The sequence below is a fragment of the Eptesicus fuscus genome, chromosome 9 (assembly GCF_027574615.1).
Source record: "Eptesicus fuscus isolate TK198812 chromosome 9, DD_ASM_mEF_20220401, whole genome shotgun sequence".
Taxonomy (NCBI): domain Eukaryota; kingdom Metazoa; phylum Chordata; class Mammalia; order Chiroptera; family Vespertilionidae; genus Eptesicus; species Eptesicus fuscus.
Window position 1 is genome coordinate 98,093,722 of NC_072481.1, and position 16,140 is coordinate 98,109,861.

General features: G+C 44.4%; 2 pseudogenes; both read right to left on the reverse strand.

The window, feature by feature from the left end:
• Positions 1–1,080: 1,080 nt before the first annotated feature.
• Positions 1,081–7,418, reverse strand: LOC114227286 (eukaryotic translation initiation factor 4B-like; annotated as a pseudogene).
• Positions 5,220–6,748, reverse strand: LOC103297429 (protein PIMREG-like; annotated as a pseudogene).
• Positions 7,419–16,140: the final 8,722 nt, after the last annotated feature.

The following is a 16,140-nucleotide window of genomic DNA, read 5'->3' on the forward strand; positions in this document are numbered from 1 at the left end:
GCTCGTGTGATACTAGGAATACACTTATAGGAACTGAAAATGAGACAAGCAGTAATGGTTATGCTGAGAGGCAAATGAATCAGTCTGTAGTGAGTTTCTTTCTGGGCCAACAGTTCTTTTGAGTCCCGGTTTCTATGTCTAACAGTTGTTAATGTGTTCATAACAGCAATGATATTTCAGTTCTGGATGGTGGACAGATGGTGGTAATGCAGGTCCGACCCTCTCTGGTTTGGTCCTGGGCAATCTGCAGTGACGCATATCTGCTGACTGCTAGTATGGCAAGGTGTCGTCAGTGTCTTCCATCTCTGGACTGTTTCTCTTCTGTCTTCATGGCTGGAGCAGTCCTGTCAATCCCTCTCTGTTGCAGGAATCCACATGGTCTCAGAGTTGTTTTCTGAAAATATACAAACATATTCTCGACCAAAAGTTAATAAAGGAATCTTTTCTATAAATTTGACTTGCAATCCTTTTTCATTTTTTTTTTTTTTTGCCCAAATGATTTTCCTTTGGCTTGTTTTGACACCATGTATGTTTTACCTGGGTGACTTGCTGTTAGCAAAGTGTACACTTTAAATAGGTGGATTGTATGGTATATAAATTATTTCTCTTTGAAGCTGCTAAAAAAGGAAAAAGCATTCCTTCTATCTTTCCATATAGATATAGAAATATGTATTTTTCTCTCACTGTTTTAATACAGAATCCTGGGGCAGAGTTCTAAAAGCATTAGGGGCCATAGCCTAGAGAGGGTCTTGGTCCACAGCCAATCCCATGTGCTCATAGGACAGAGGAGCAGGCAGTGAGTGAGGTTGGGGCTCTGTTGTAGTCAGGAAGGGAAATGCCACAAATCAGAGACTGCAAGGAAACCTAGGGCTTATTTTTGACACACAGATCTCTGGTCTATTGTACCACAAAAGATGACAAGCATAGCCCAGTTTTCCCAGGACTTGCTCTGCTTTAAAATAGAAAGTCCCAAGTCACAGAAAGTCTTTCAGTTCCAGAATTATTAAGTCATCTTGGTGGGTTGACCCGTTATTTTTTTCTTTTTTTTCTTAGGAGATGGTGAGTTTTATTTTGTCTTGTCTAGACAGAGTTTTCATTTGCTCTCAAATGTTCCAGGGTAGAGAGAAACTGAGAGAAAGCAGAGGGCATAAAGGTCAACTCAGTGTAACCTTCTCCCTTGGTTCCATCTTCACCATAATGGAGAGAGCCACATACTTGCCTGCAGAACTGAAACTTGAGGCTGGATTTTCTTTAGGTTTCTTTGCCTCAGGTATAGATCAAGAGTCTTGATTCTTTACACGATCTTTTCTATCTGACTCCTTCCTATGGTCTGCTCCCTCCATCTCCTGGACCAAGACTGGAGTTTTTCCTTTGGCCTTAAGAAACATTCACCCCACCCACTCTATTTTCATTTTTCCTTGCTGGTCCTTTCTAGATGGTTGAGCTAGAAATACTTCCCCTGTCGCTAACCCCCCATACCTTGTAGGGGATGGCTGCTCTGTCTGAGCTCCAAGATGAAGCAGGATGTTGAGAATTCTACTTCACCCAAGCATTCTCCTTTTTTTTTAAATATATATATATTTTTACTGGTGTTTTTTTAAAAAAATTTTTAAAAGGGAGAGGGAGAGAGATAGAAACATCAATGATGAGAGCGAATCATTGATCCACTGCCTCCTGCATGCCCCTTCCTGGGGATGAGCCTGCAACCTGGGTATGTGCCCTGGCCAGGAATAGAACCATGACCTCCTGGTTCACAGATTGGTGCTCAACCACTGAGCATACCGGCCAGACTTTATTTTTATTGTTGAGAGTATTAGAGGTGTCCCCCATTTTCTCCCTTTTGCCCCCTCTACCCATTCCCACCCCACACCAGGCCTTCACCTCACTATTATCTGTGTCCATAAAGTATACATATATGCATATAAATTCTTTGGTTATTCTCTGCCCTTCTTGCCTTCCCCCTTCCCTCTGAGATCCATCAGTCTGTGCCATACTTCCATGTCTCTGGTTCTATTTTATTCATTAGATTCCACATATAAGTGAGATCATGTGATATTTGTCTTTCTCTGACTGGCTTATTGCACTTAGCATAATACGCTCCAGGTCCATCCATGCTGTGGCAAACGTTAAGCGTACCCTCTTTTTTTCTTTACAGCTGAATATTATTCCATTATGCAAATGTACTACAGCTTTTTTATCCACTTGTCTACTGTTGGGCACTTGGGCTGTTTCTAGGTACATAGCCCATTTTTTAATTGGATTGTTTGTCTTCCTCTAGTTGAATTGTATGAGTTTTTTTACATATTTTGGAGATTAACCCCTTATCAGATATATCTTTGGCCAACATGCTCTCCCATACTGTGGGTTCCCTTTGCATTTGAAGGTGGTTTCTTTTTCTGTGCAGAAGCTTTTTAGTTTGATGTAGTCCCATTTCTGTATTTTTCCCTTTGTTTCTCTTGCCATAGGAAATGTATTAGCAAAAATTCTAGTACATAAGATGTCTGAGATTTTATTGCCTATGTTTTCTCCTAGGAATTTTATGGTTTCACAAATTACATTTTTTAGTCTTTTATCCTTTTGAGTTTATTTTTGTGTATGGTATAAGTTGGTAGTCTAGTTGCATTCTTTTTGCATGTACCTGCCAATTTTCCCAACACCACTTATTAAAGAGACTATCTTTACTCCATTGTATGCTCTTACCTCCTTTGTTAAATATTAATTGAGCATAAAGGCTTGGGTCGAGTCTGGGCTCTCTGTTTTGTTCTATTGAGCTATATGTCTGTTCTCGTGCCAGTACTAGGCTGTTTTGATTACAATGGCCTTGTAGTATAGTTTGATATTCCGTATTGTGATTCCTCCAACTTTGTTCTTCTTTCTCGAGATTGCTGCAGCTATTCAGGGTATTTTTTGGGGGGATTCCATATACATTTTTGGAATATTTGTTCTAGATCTGTGGAAATATGCCAGTGGTATTTTAATAGGAATTGCATTGAATGTATAGATTGCTTTGGGCAGTATGGATATTTTAATGATGTTAATTCTTTCAATCCATGAACATGGCATATGTTTCCATTTGTTTGTATCTTCCTCTATTTCTTTCTTTTTTTTAAAATGATGAATGAGAATCTATATTTCATTATTTTCCATAGACTTACTGCTGGTACATCAAGAAAACAATTAGTTTTGGTATATTTTGTATATGGTTATATTACTGAACTCTCCTATTCATTCTTTTTAAAATTTTTTATCTTTGCCCAGAGAGTGTGGCTCAGTGGTTGAGCATCGACCTATGAATCAGGAGGTCATGGTTTGATTCCCAGTCAGGACACATGCCTGGGTTTCAGGCTGGATCTCCTGTCAGGGATGTGCAGGAGGCAGCCAATCTATGATTCTCTCTCATCATTGACCTTTCTATCTCTCTCTCTCCCCCCTCCTCTCTGAAATAAAAATAAAAATTTATCTTTATTGTTGAATGTATTACAGATATCCCCTCCCTCCCACATTGATCCCCTCCACTGCATACCTCCACTCCCCGCAGCCCTCACTACACTATTGTCTGTGTCCATGGGCTATGCATATCCTATGTAATAAAAGGCTAACATGCAAATCGACCAAACAGCGGAACGACCGGTCGCTATGACGTGCACTGACCACCCAGGGGGCAGACGCTCAACACAGGAGCTGCCCTTGGTGGTCAGTGCACTCCCACAGGGGGAGCACCGTTCAGCCAGAGCCGGGCTTACGGCTGGCAGTGGCAGTGGCGGGAGCCTCTTCCGTCTCTGTGGCAGCGCTAAGGATGTCCAACTGAAGGCTTAGGCCTATTCCCTGGACATCCCCCGAGGGTTCCCAGACTGCGAGAGGGCACAGGCTGGGCTGAGGGACTCTCACAAGTGCACAAATTTCGTGCACTGGGCCTCTAGTATGTATATAAGTTCCCTAGTTATTCCCTCACCTGTCCAGGGGGAGCGAGGACACCAGAGCCTTTCCCCAAAAGCCGAGAAGTTGGAAGGTGGTGGGTCACTGCGGTCAGCAGCTCAGGTTCAAGCTGGTAGGAAGACGGCAGGCTTCCCACTCTGCTGGGCATCAGCCCTGTGGGTTTCTCCAAATCTCTGAGATTTGTCAGTCTATCAGAAAGAGTCTTTATTTTTTAATTTTTAAAAAATATATTTTATTGATTTTAGAGAGGAAAGGAGAGGGAGAGAGAGAATAGAAACATCAATGATGAGAGAGAATCATTGATTGGATGCCTCCTGCACGCCCCCTACTGGGGATTGAGCCCACAACCCAGACATGTGCCCTTGGCCAGAATTGAACCTGGGACCCTTCAGTCCGCAGGCCGACACTCTATCCATTGAGCCAAACCAGCTAGGATGAGAGTCTTTATTATGGAAAAGCAACATTATAGAGGGAAGTTACACACTGATTTCTTTCTAATAAAATGACAAGGCAGATTCCTTAAATAATTTACAAAGGGCAGAAATTGCTACCAGAGTAGTGTTACTCCTCCCTGCCACCCACAGTGCCCTGTGCTGAAAACATAAATAGGTACCCATGGGCCGGAGTCTCAGAGCCTGGAAATCTCTCCCATCCTTTCCTTTGGAGCAGGCACAGGAGCTGGTTCCCAATAGCCTGGGCACTTGGCGACACAGGGTGACTCCTAGCCCACCCTGCTCCTGGGTGCACTGCTCAGAGCTCTCAAATACCTTCTGGAGCCTGCACTTCACATTGCAAAAGAGGCAACCACAAGGCTCAAGTGTGGGGTGCATTTCAAACCCAAAAGGGGAGTAGGATGAATAATCCCCCTCCACTCCCAGGTGTCCCGGAGTCACTCTTGAGCTGTGGCAGGTGGTCTCTGCCAGGCTCAGATGTGGCCAGAGCAGGAGACAGAAGCCACAAGCAGCCCTCACCTGGGCCTTGTTAGTCAGGTCCTTGTTAGCAGTGGCCTAGGGGCACTGCCAACTCCTTGGGGTTTTCCTTCCAGGAACTGGAGGGGAGGCACAGATCCCAGATTTGGGGGCATGGCGGTCAACTATGGCTCACTTCGTGCCCCTCACTGCAGTCCAGACAGGGGGAGCGAGGACACCAGAGCCTTTCCCCAAAAGCCGAGAAGTTGGAAGGTCACTGAGGTCAGCAGCTCAGGTCCAAACTGGTAGGAAGACGGCAGGCTTCCCACTCTGCTGGGCATCAGCCCTGTGGGTTTCTCCAGAAGACTCAGTTCTTTAACGTGTCTCCAAATACGCACATGTGCTCACGAAGGAGGAGGAGAGGAGGAAGAAGAGGACGCTGGGGAAGGTGCTCAGGAGGGAAGATGCTTGGGAGGAGGGCATTACCTGAAGGGCACTGTCCTCAGCCTCAAAGAAGAAAATGGTCATGTCAGTGCTCTCATCAGCCACATGGCCTCGTCCCACTCTTGGGCCAGCTTCTGGAGACACTGGATTCCTGCCCCCAATGGCTCTACGTCACTGTCAGATTCACTGGAGGGGGTAGAAGGGCTCTGTAGAGAAGTAGGGGCTCCGGAAGACGGCCTCCCTCCTGGACCTCCACAGCAGGCCAAGTGGAGTGGCGGTGATGCTCCCTCTCCCAGGGGCCCAGAGTTGAGCGGGCAGAGGCGGTTCCAGAAAGTCGGGTGCTCCTCTGGCTCAGGCTGCGAGCTGGGGGGCTACTGACCTTCTGTGTCTCTCTCTTCCTCCCCCTGGCTTTCACTTAGGTTCCCACCCGCCACTTGGTGCCACCTTGGCAGGACTCCTGGATTCTCTGGGACATGGCACCCAAGGTGTTCTTATCTGAGCCAGCTGCAGCCTGGAGGCCCTGCTGCCCTGGCTCTGGGGTTTCTAGGTGTTTCCAGGAGGGGCCTAGGTTGAGGCTGACTGCTCTCAGGGGCAGCCTCCTTTGGAGCTGTCTGCAGACGGAGGCCAGGGCAATGCTGGAGGTCTCCAGATGGCCAAATGCAGGCTGCAGCACCTCATTCTCCTCCAGCTGCTCCTGGTCCTGGAGAGATCACCTGTGCATGGAGGTGCTCACCCCGGGCACCTCCTTGGTTCAGTTTATTCGTAGGTATCATTTTTTTGTTGCGATAGTAAATAGGATTTTTAAGTTTCTTTTTCTGAGAGTTCATTGTATAAAAATGTCATCGAAGTTTGGATGCTAATTTTGTATCCTGCTACTTTACTGAATTCATTTATCAGTTCTAGTAGTTTTTTGGCGTAATCTTTAGGGTTTTCTATGTACAATAATACCATGTCATCTATGAATAATGACAGTTTTACTTCCTCCTTTCCAGTCTGGATGCCTTTTATTTTTTCTTCTTGTCTGATTGCAGGGGCTAGGACTTCCAGTACTATGTTGAATAAGACTGGTGAAGCCCTAGCCAGTTTGGCTCAGTGGATAGAGTGTTGGCCTGCGGACTGAAGAGTCCTGGGCCCCAGTACAGGGTGTGCAGGAGGCAGCCAATCAATTATTCTCTCTTATCATTGATGTTTCTATCTCCCCCCTCCCCATTTCCTCTCTGAAATAAATTTTTTTTAAAAAGTGGTGAAAGCAGACATCCCTGTCTTGTTCTTGTTCTTAAGAGAAACACTTTTAGTTTTTTGTCCATTGAGTATGATGTTGGCTGCAGGTTTGTCATATATGCCCTTAATTATGTGGAGGTATATTCCTTCTATTCCCACTTTGCTGAGAGTTGTGTTTTTTTAAATCAAAAATGAATGCTAGATTTCTAAGCATTCTCCTTTGGCGAGGGGGATAGCATTGTTCTTCTTCTCCAAGATTGCTGCCGCCGTTCAGGGTGGAGGGACTAGCGTTACTTTCAGAGGCTGTTCAGTTCAGGTTTTGGAGACTTAGAAGTTGGAGAGTGACAGTCTTCCTCCTAAGTGAGACTTTTCACTCTCTCTCCTTCTTGCATTTCTGCCAGATATGACTGAGGTCCCAGTCTGTGGTGACTCACTTCCTCGTCTTCTATCATCCAGTTGGTTCCTGAGTCCCTTCACTTCACCAGTGTGGGTGTCTCTCTGAGGCTGATGTTCTAGTTTGACTCATCCAGCTCACACTGCAATGTCTCCTGTCCTTCCATAGCTGCTCCTCTGCTTCTTGTTCTCTAGCAGCTGTGTCAACAGGCTTTGTCCCTCCACAGAGAGAGGCTGACTGATGGATTGTGAGTTGCTAGCAGAGGAATCATCTTCCTTATGAATACTCTGAGGCCTTAGAGTCAGTTTGGGTCTTTAGGATGAACCTCTGTCACATCAATAATCATCTCTGTTTGTTATATTTCTGTTTGTCTTCAAAGCGTGCCCCCCTCCTCTGTAGTCATCATCTCTATAATACCCCCTACCAAATGCTCTTCTGCCACTGTCTGTCCCGGAACCATAGCCTCTGTCATAGTTTCTGCTGCCTCAGTTGTCATAGTGATCCCAAGCCCCCATGTCAACCAACATCCTTGTGTTGGCTGTCATAATACTCATTTCAAACTGGGACCCCTCAGAGGATGTCTGATTGCCAGTTTAGGCCCAATCCCACAGTCGGAAATCCCTCTCACAATCTGGGACCACTGGCTCCTAACTTGGAGCGCCAGCGGATCTTTCTTTATTTTTATTTATTAAAAAAAATTTTTAGAGCAAAAGTCTACGATTTTTAATTAAAACTGAAAAACTGTCAGGGACAGGAATGACAGAGGACCCATCCTAGGTGGATGGGATCCTGGGGGTGGGGAGTGGGGAACATTGTTGACACAGTTGTCAGAATTCAAATGGGGTCTGTGGATTGAACCTTAATACCATTTGAATGGAGATTTCCTCACGTGGTCGGGTGGAGAATTGTTATGTAGGAGTGTCTGCTTTTGGGAAATACACAGGGGAGTATCCGGGCATCCTGTCATGTGTAGAGCATGCTCTCAAACAGCTCAGAAAAAGACTGGGGGAAACGGGCATATATGTGTATAAATGCACACACACACAGTCTAACCTTGCTATTTCCGACTCCACCTTTGTGCACCTGCCTACGTGCTAAGATCCGTAACTCCAGAATCAAGGCTTGCAGAGCTTCCTCGGCCATTGGGCCACGGCCAGGGTGCAGGAACCCTGCAGACAGACCTGCGGGCACAGTCCCAGCTGAGGTCCAACAGGTGCCACTGTTCTCTTGTTTCCGCTCCAGTATGTGAACTGGGGTCTGTTTCACAGCGGGTTCCGTTGGGGCTTTGGCATTTCTGTGCTTCCTGGTGGCACCTGGCTGTGTGGGATGGCCAAGCTGGCGCTCCCGTGGCTGCCGGTTCCCTGAGCCTGAGAAGACTGTGCAGTAAAATACGGAGAAAAGATCACGTCGTAAGCAAGTTCAGGCTGCCCCGTTTCAACCTTAAGGAGTCAACAGCACCCATCACATACGGTGTCCTTTCCACGGAAACAGAGAGAGCGTTGCCCCGAGCACGCATGATGCCGGCTCACTGGGGCCCAGAGACCAACAGTGATGGCCACTTGCGGGTGACATTGTGAAGTCGTGATGCTGAGGCGATGCCGGGGGGGGGGGGGGGTGAGTCCAGCTGCCAAGGCCATGTCCTGGCCCACACCCCACAGTGAAGCCTGCAGTCGGGCACCAACAGGCAGCTCGGGGAATTGACATAGTCATGTCGGTACCACTGCAGTTTCTCTATGCACATTTAAACCATCCGCATTCTTCTGGAAAGAAGGGCTTTTTCTCCCACTCAGGATGGCCATGCTCCCCTGGCAATGCCTGAGGACCTGGGGCCTACCTGGTGCCCCAGCCTCACTAGCCCCGCAGGCCACTGCCCTAACAGCTCCATACTTCTATGGCTCTCCACTCAGCCCACCGGCGCCATCCAGCGCGGTCCATCCAGTGCGGTCCATCCATCTGCACGGCCCGTGAGGCTGCCCAGCCACATGTGCTCGGGCCGCTCCCGCCCGGACTCTGGTTTCCCCACGCCTGGCGGGCCCAGTGAGCCTGCACAGAGCTCCCACCTGGACTCCACTTTCCTGCACCTGGTGATGGGCCCAGTGCACCTGTGTGGAGCTCCGGCCTGGACCAGTCCGTCTGGTTATGACAGCCCTAGTCTATTATTAGTATAGATTTTTACTGATTTCAGAGAGGAAGGGAGAGGAAGAGAGCGATAGAAACATTAATGATGAGAGAGAATCATTGATCGACCGCCTCCCACATGCCCCCAACTGGGGATCGAGCCCACAACCTGGGCATGTGCCCTGATCAGAATCGAATCCGGGACCCTTCAGTCCACAGGCCAACGCTTCATCCACTGAGCCAAACCAGCCAGGGCATGCACTGTATGCTTGTAATGTAGCAAATGTCTCAAGGAGAGAAACAATGGAGAGTGTTACCCTGATGTTATTGCTTTTTTTTTTTCTTCCCCATTCTTAGCCCCTCAAGTCCTAGACGCCTTGGTTGCCTTCTGTTACCATACAAGATGTGTTTGTTTTTAATCTAACTTTACAGTCATTCTCAGTGAGATATTTGGTATAAAACCAGATCTTATATGAAAGTTGCATACTTGGGCCTGAAAAGCCAAAGAGATAATCCTAAAATTATATTTAATTTAAAAATTTATCATCCAAATTAAAACAGAAAATTAAAAATTATCTTATTCTGTAATTGCTGACCATGAAGAACATATTGGCAGTACTCATGTGAGAAATAATTTTGTCTATGGTTAGTGGTATAAAGTGATATATATATATATATATATTTTTGATTTAAGAGAGGAAGGGAGAGGGAGAGAGAAAGATGAGAAATAGAAACATCAATGATATGAGAGAATCATTGATTGGCTGCCTCCTGCATGCCCCCTACTGGGGATTGTGCCCACAACCCTGGCATGTGCCTTGACTAGGAATTGAACCATGACCTCCTGGTTTATGAGTTGACACTCTACCACTGAGCCACACAGCCGGGCTAAAGTGATACTTTTACTTGGGTTTACTTATTGCTACCTGGTGGTTTAGATTTTTTAATTGTAAAATTGTGTAAATATTCTCTACAGAGAAAAAAGGCATAATATTATAGAAAAGTAGAACTAAAGTGACCAAAGAAATTCCCTGGTGCAAGTGATCCAAGAATGTACCTGGTGTAAGTGACCATTGAAAATGACCTCAGGGAGCTCTTGGTACAAGTGGCCAAATAGCATCTGGTGCAGGTTATCACAGAAGACACATCAAGGCTTAGGGAGAAGCCGATTGTCCCAGAGCACACAGCAAGTTACTTGGATTTCCCAAATTAGTGCTAATTAGTGCCTCCATTTCCTTCTACATTGGAAGAATTGCATACTACTGGAAAGATAAAACTACCCCAACAGAAAATGGAAGCAATGAAGCCCTTGGGTATTCTAGTGCAGCCCTAGCTGGTTTTGCTCAATGGATAGAGTATTGGCCTGTAAACCAAAAGGTTCGGGTTCTATTCCGGTTGAAGGCACTTACTTCGGTTATAGGCTCCTCCCTTGCAGGCTCCTCCGCAGGCCCTGGTCAGGGCGCCTGCAGGAGGCAACCAATTAATGTGTTTCTCTCACATTGATATTTCTCTCTGTCTTTCCCTCTCTCTGAAATCAATGGAAAAAATATCCTCAGGTGAGGATTAAAAGAAAGAATATTCCAGTGCAACAGTCTTTGTGTAGTTGAGGGAGTGTGGCATTTAGAGATACTGAGGTCCAGCTCCTGGCTGCTTATTTTGGCAGGTCCTCAGGGCTTTGATTATGAAGAAGCAAGGTTGAACAAAAGGCTCTGCTATTTCTGACTTTACATTAAAGTCCTGACATCTTATGAAATAGGATTATTGTAATTTATATAGCAGTTAGAAAAAATCATTTTTCTACTGAAGAGTTTAGCCTTTGAAAGTCTCTGAGAGTAACCTTTTTTAAAAAAAGGCATGTATAACTGGGCCTGTACACATGCACACAAGCACATGTAAATTTGCATGCATGCATGTATATGCAAAGATTTGTTTCTGCATACTTGTCTGCAAACCCCACTTTTGGAGAGATCTTCAAGAGGATCAGAATGAAGCATCCATATCTGTCCAGGACTGGACTGGACTATGTAAATTCAGGAGTTGATAATGCTCAATACTGTATTGGTGAGGCCTCAGGCATTTCTGTAGACTCAATCTGCAGCTAAGGGAACCAATACTCATGATGGGTGTGCAGACAGAATGAGTGGTCCCAAGTCTTCTCTCCCTGGTGGTAGTAACGCATACCTACGCTCTAGCCCCGGCCTCTTGGTGTGTGCAATGTGTTTGCCCACCTTTCCACTTTGGACTTGGTTGTGTGGTATACTTTGGCTACAAGAATGTTAACAGACATACAATAGCAGAGGTTTCAACTATGCGTGTGGGGCTCACCCTCTTGAATTTTCATGACTGCCATGAGAACCGCCCTGAGTAGCCCTTTCTTCCACAGAGGAAGAGAGATGAGCGGAGGAGACCTGGACTACTTCAGTTTGGAGCTAAGCCCCAGCTGGCGTGCAGATGCTGGAGGAAGAGTAAGTGGCTATTGATGCACCCCTGTGCCTTAGGGTGGTTGGTAATGTAGAATTACTGGGACAAGAGCTGACCCACACACAGGGAGGCAGTGAGTCCTGGGCTAAGACCAATTCCTGCGGATAGGAGGGGGAAAAAGAAAGTAGGGATATCAAAGATAAAGGCAAATAAGGGCAGGAGAGCAGTTATGAAGAGGTATACATGTAAGGGACCACTAGGGTGGGTTGAACTTTGGGGGTTCTTTCCTCTTTAATTACCCCAACCTTTTGATAAAGTTTGATCTGCACATACAGTCTTCTGTGGTGAGTACAGAGAATAAAGTTGGAGCTGAAACATGTGGCAACCATAGGGCAGGCTCTATGCAGGGCTGTGTCCAGGAGCTCCAAGTAGTGACTACGGTGAGGTAGTGGTGTCCAGGAGCTCCAGGTAGTGACTAAGGTGAGGTAGCGGTGAACCACAGTCAGACTGCAAGCAGCTGAGATGAACTTGCAATGGCCAGGCGGAATTTTCTAGTCCACAATAATGGAGAAGTTTAAGTAAGGCCTTTGAGCTGAGGGGTGGGTAGGAGTGGTAGTGGAGGGAATGATCTCTGGTATAAACTATACACATGTAAAGAAATTGTTGGTATACTGAAGAATGAATTTCACAGAATCCACAACTTAAGAAACATATTAACTCTAAACTGCCATATAATTTTAGTGTACATAAGAATATCCTAGCCCTAGCTGGTTTGGCTCAGTGGATAAAGCATCGGCCTATAGACTGAAGGGTCCCAGGTTCGATTCTGGTCAAGGGCACATGCCCGGGTTGCTGGCTCAATCTCCAGTGTGGGGCATGCAGGAGGCAGCCAATGATTCGCTCTCATCATTGATATTTCTATCTCTCTCTTCTTCTCCCTTCCTCTCTGAAATCAATAAAAATATATATTAAAAAAAAAAAAAAGAATATCCTAGGAGGGTGGTTTAAAATGGGTATTCTTGACCCCATTCTTGTCTGATTAAGTCTGTCAAGGACCACACTGAGAAAAGCATTGACATACTGCATCCTGGGCACAGCTGGGACAGCCCCCAGTCTTCAGGCAAGGTTTCTGGGGTTCCCAGGACCTTCTGACACAGGACATCAGTGTAACCATTGTTCTAAAGGTTTGAACCAGGTGAGGCTTGTTGTATGCTCTGCATTCCCTAACCAGAACCTCTGAAATTTCTTCTCCCACCCTTGCTACCTAAAACAAGCAACATCTAATGCTAAGAAAGTTATGCATCCCCCAACTTCCTATCTATGTGTCATTGTGTTACATCAAACCAAGTCACAGTTAATCTTATCTTGTCACTTAACCAGCTAAGAACCTGTGAAATTTCAGTTTTCAAACAAATAAAATCTTAGTTTTTACATCCTCCTGTACTTTTCAGGGCAAGATGAAAGAGAAAAGGCTTATTTATTTTTTGTTCATTTTGTTTGAATGTGAGGATTATAGGTACTAAAATCCAGCCTTTTTAGATGTATAGCTCTATGAGTTTTGACAAACTAATACACTTGCAGAGCTACCATCACAAACAAGATTTGGAATATTTCTATCACCTGAAAAAGGGTCATTGTGACACTCTGTAGTCAAATCGCATACCTGTTGTCACTATACTTTTGCCTTTTTCTAACTACCATACAGATGGCATCATACAGTAGATAGTTCTTTGTATCTTACTTTTTTTCATTTAGTACAATGTATCTGAAATACATCTATGTCCTTCATGTATCAGTAGCTTGTTTCTTTTTATTAAAGTAGTATTCAATCATGTGGGTGGACCACAACTTATCCATTCACTAGTTGATAGACATTTTCAGTGTTTCTACTTTGGCAAATTATGAGTAAAGCTGCTATAAACAGTTGCATACAGGTCTTTGTGTGAACATGTGTTTTCATTTCTAATGGGTAACCAGGAGAAGGATTATTAGGTCATATGGTAAGTGTATGTCTAATTTTATAAAAACCTGCCAAACTTGGATTCAGGAGGAAAATGGCAGCAGAATAGAGACGTGTTCCAAGTCTTTTCCAGGAGCAGAAAGAAAGAACAGCTGAGGTTCGCATGGGCAGTGTTTGTTAGCAAGCTAAGGGACAGCTGAACTCCAAAAGAAGGTAGGGGACTGCTGGATGGGGTTCCCCTGACAGGGCAGCCCCCACGGCAACTGGGTCCCCTCCGGAGCTACGGGCTCAGAGGGGGAAATCTCGCCATCTTGAAGGGGAGAGTGGATCTTGTTGGAGGCCTGAAAATCCACAACTGCAGCGACTGCTGAACAGTTGTGAGACCCAGAACACCGCTCCCCAGGTGGCGCAAACGATTGGACTCAAAGGAGCTCTTCACTACACCACGGAAAGGAGAGAGAGAACTACATAACCAGATATCCAGAGAAGAGAGACCATAGGGAGACAAAGAAACAGCCTGCATATGAAAGAAAAGCAGGCATCACCAGAAAAGGAAGTAAACGAATTAGAGGCAAGCAACCTATCAGAGAGAGAATTCAGAGAAATGGTCATAAGGTGGCTGAAAAGAAGGGAAGACAAATTCGACAATATGAGTAAGAACTGAGAGGAAATGAAGAAGAACTAATAAGAAATGAAAAATGACATCACTGCTGTAAAAACTCAATAGAAAGCATCAAGAGTAGACTAGAAGAAGCAGAGGACCGCATCAGCGAGATAGAAGACAAGGTGGGAAAAAAATACCCAAGTAGAGCAGCTTCTAGAAAAAAAGATTAAAAAGCAGGAGAGCCTAAGGGAACTTTGGGACAACACAAAACAAAACAACATCCGCATAGTAGGGGTTCCAGAAGGAAAGGAAACTGAGCAAGGAATAGAAAACCTGTTTGAAGAAATAATGACGGAAAACTTTCCTGATATAGGGAAGAAAAAACCCACACAAATCTAAGAAGCTCACAGAGTCCCAAGCAAAATGAACTCCAAAAGACCAACACCAAGGCACATTATAATTAAATTGGCCAACACCAACGACAAAGTAAGAATCTTAAAAGCAGCCAGAGAGAGACAGAAAGTTACATACAAAGGAAACCCCATCAGACTAGCAACTGATTTCTCAACAGAAACTCATCAGGCCAGAAGGGAATGGAATAAAATATACAAAGTCATGCAAAGGAAGGGTCTGAATCCAAGAATACTGTACCAGCAAGGCTATCAGTCAAAATTGAAGGTGAAATCAGGAGCTTCACAGACAAAAAAGAATTAAGGGAATTTATCACCACCAAACCAGCAATGCAAGAAATGCTAAAAGGTCTGCTGTAAAAAAGAAGAAGAAGAAGAAGAAGAAGAAGAAGAAGAAGAAGAAGAAGAAGAAGAAGAAGAAATAGGAAGCAAAGAAAGAACACACGGGTATAGAATAAAAATGGCGACAAATAAGTACCTATCAATAATAACTTTAAATGTAAATGGATTAAATGCCCCAATCAAAAAACATAGGGTAACAGATTGGATAGGAAAACAAGATGCATATATCTGCTGTTTACAAGAAACCCACCTCAGAAAAAATGACGCAAACAGACTGAGGGTGAAGGGATGGAAAAAGGTTTTCCAGGCAAATGGAAATGAAAAAAAAGCTGGGGTAGCAATACTTATATCTGACAAATTAGATCTCAAAGTGAAGGACATAACAAGAGATAAGGAAGGCCACTTCATAATACTAAAGGGAGCAATCCAACAAGAAGAAATAACTCTGGTAAACATATACGCATCCAATACAGGAGCACTCAAATACATAAAAAAACTCCTGGAGGATATCAAGGGAGAGATTAACAGCAATACAATCATTGTAGGAGACTTTAATTCCCCACTATCACCATTGGACAAATCCTCTAAACAAAACATCAGCAAAGAAACATCAATCCTAAATGACTCACTAGACCAGATGGAATGAATTGACATCTTCAGAACATTTCACCCCAAAGCCACAGAATATACATTCTTCTCAAGTGCACATGGGTCATTTTCAAAGATAGACCATATGTTGGGACATAGGCAAAGTCTCTCCAAATTCAAGAAGATAGAAATCATATCAAGCATTTTCTCAGATCACAGTGGCATAAAACTGGAAATCAACTACAATAAAAACAACCCAAAGAAATCAAACACATGGAGACTAAACAGTTTGCTATTAAACAATGACTGGGTTACCAGAGAGATCAAGGAAGAAATAAAAAACATCATGGCAACAAATGACAATGAAAACACAACAATCCAAAATCTATGGGACACAGCAAAAGCAGTCTTGAGAGGGAAGTTCATAGCTCTACAAGCCTACTGCAAAAAACAAGAAACAATGGTAATAAATTACCTAACCCTACAACTCAAAGAGTTAGAAAGAGAGCAACAAGAAAAGCCCAGTGTAAGCAGAAGGAAGGAAATAATAAAGATCAGAGCGGAGATAAACAACATAGTGACCAAAGAAACAATACAAAAGATCAACAAAACCAAGAGCTGGTTCTTTGAAAGGATAAACAAGATTGATGAACCTCTACCCAGGCTCACCAAGTAGCAAAGAGAGAGGACCCAAATAAACAAAATCAGAAATGAAAGAGGTGAAATAACAACAGACCCTGCTGAAATATAAAGGATTGTTGCAAAATACTACGAACAACTCTATTCCAACAAAC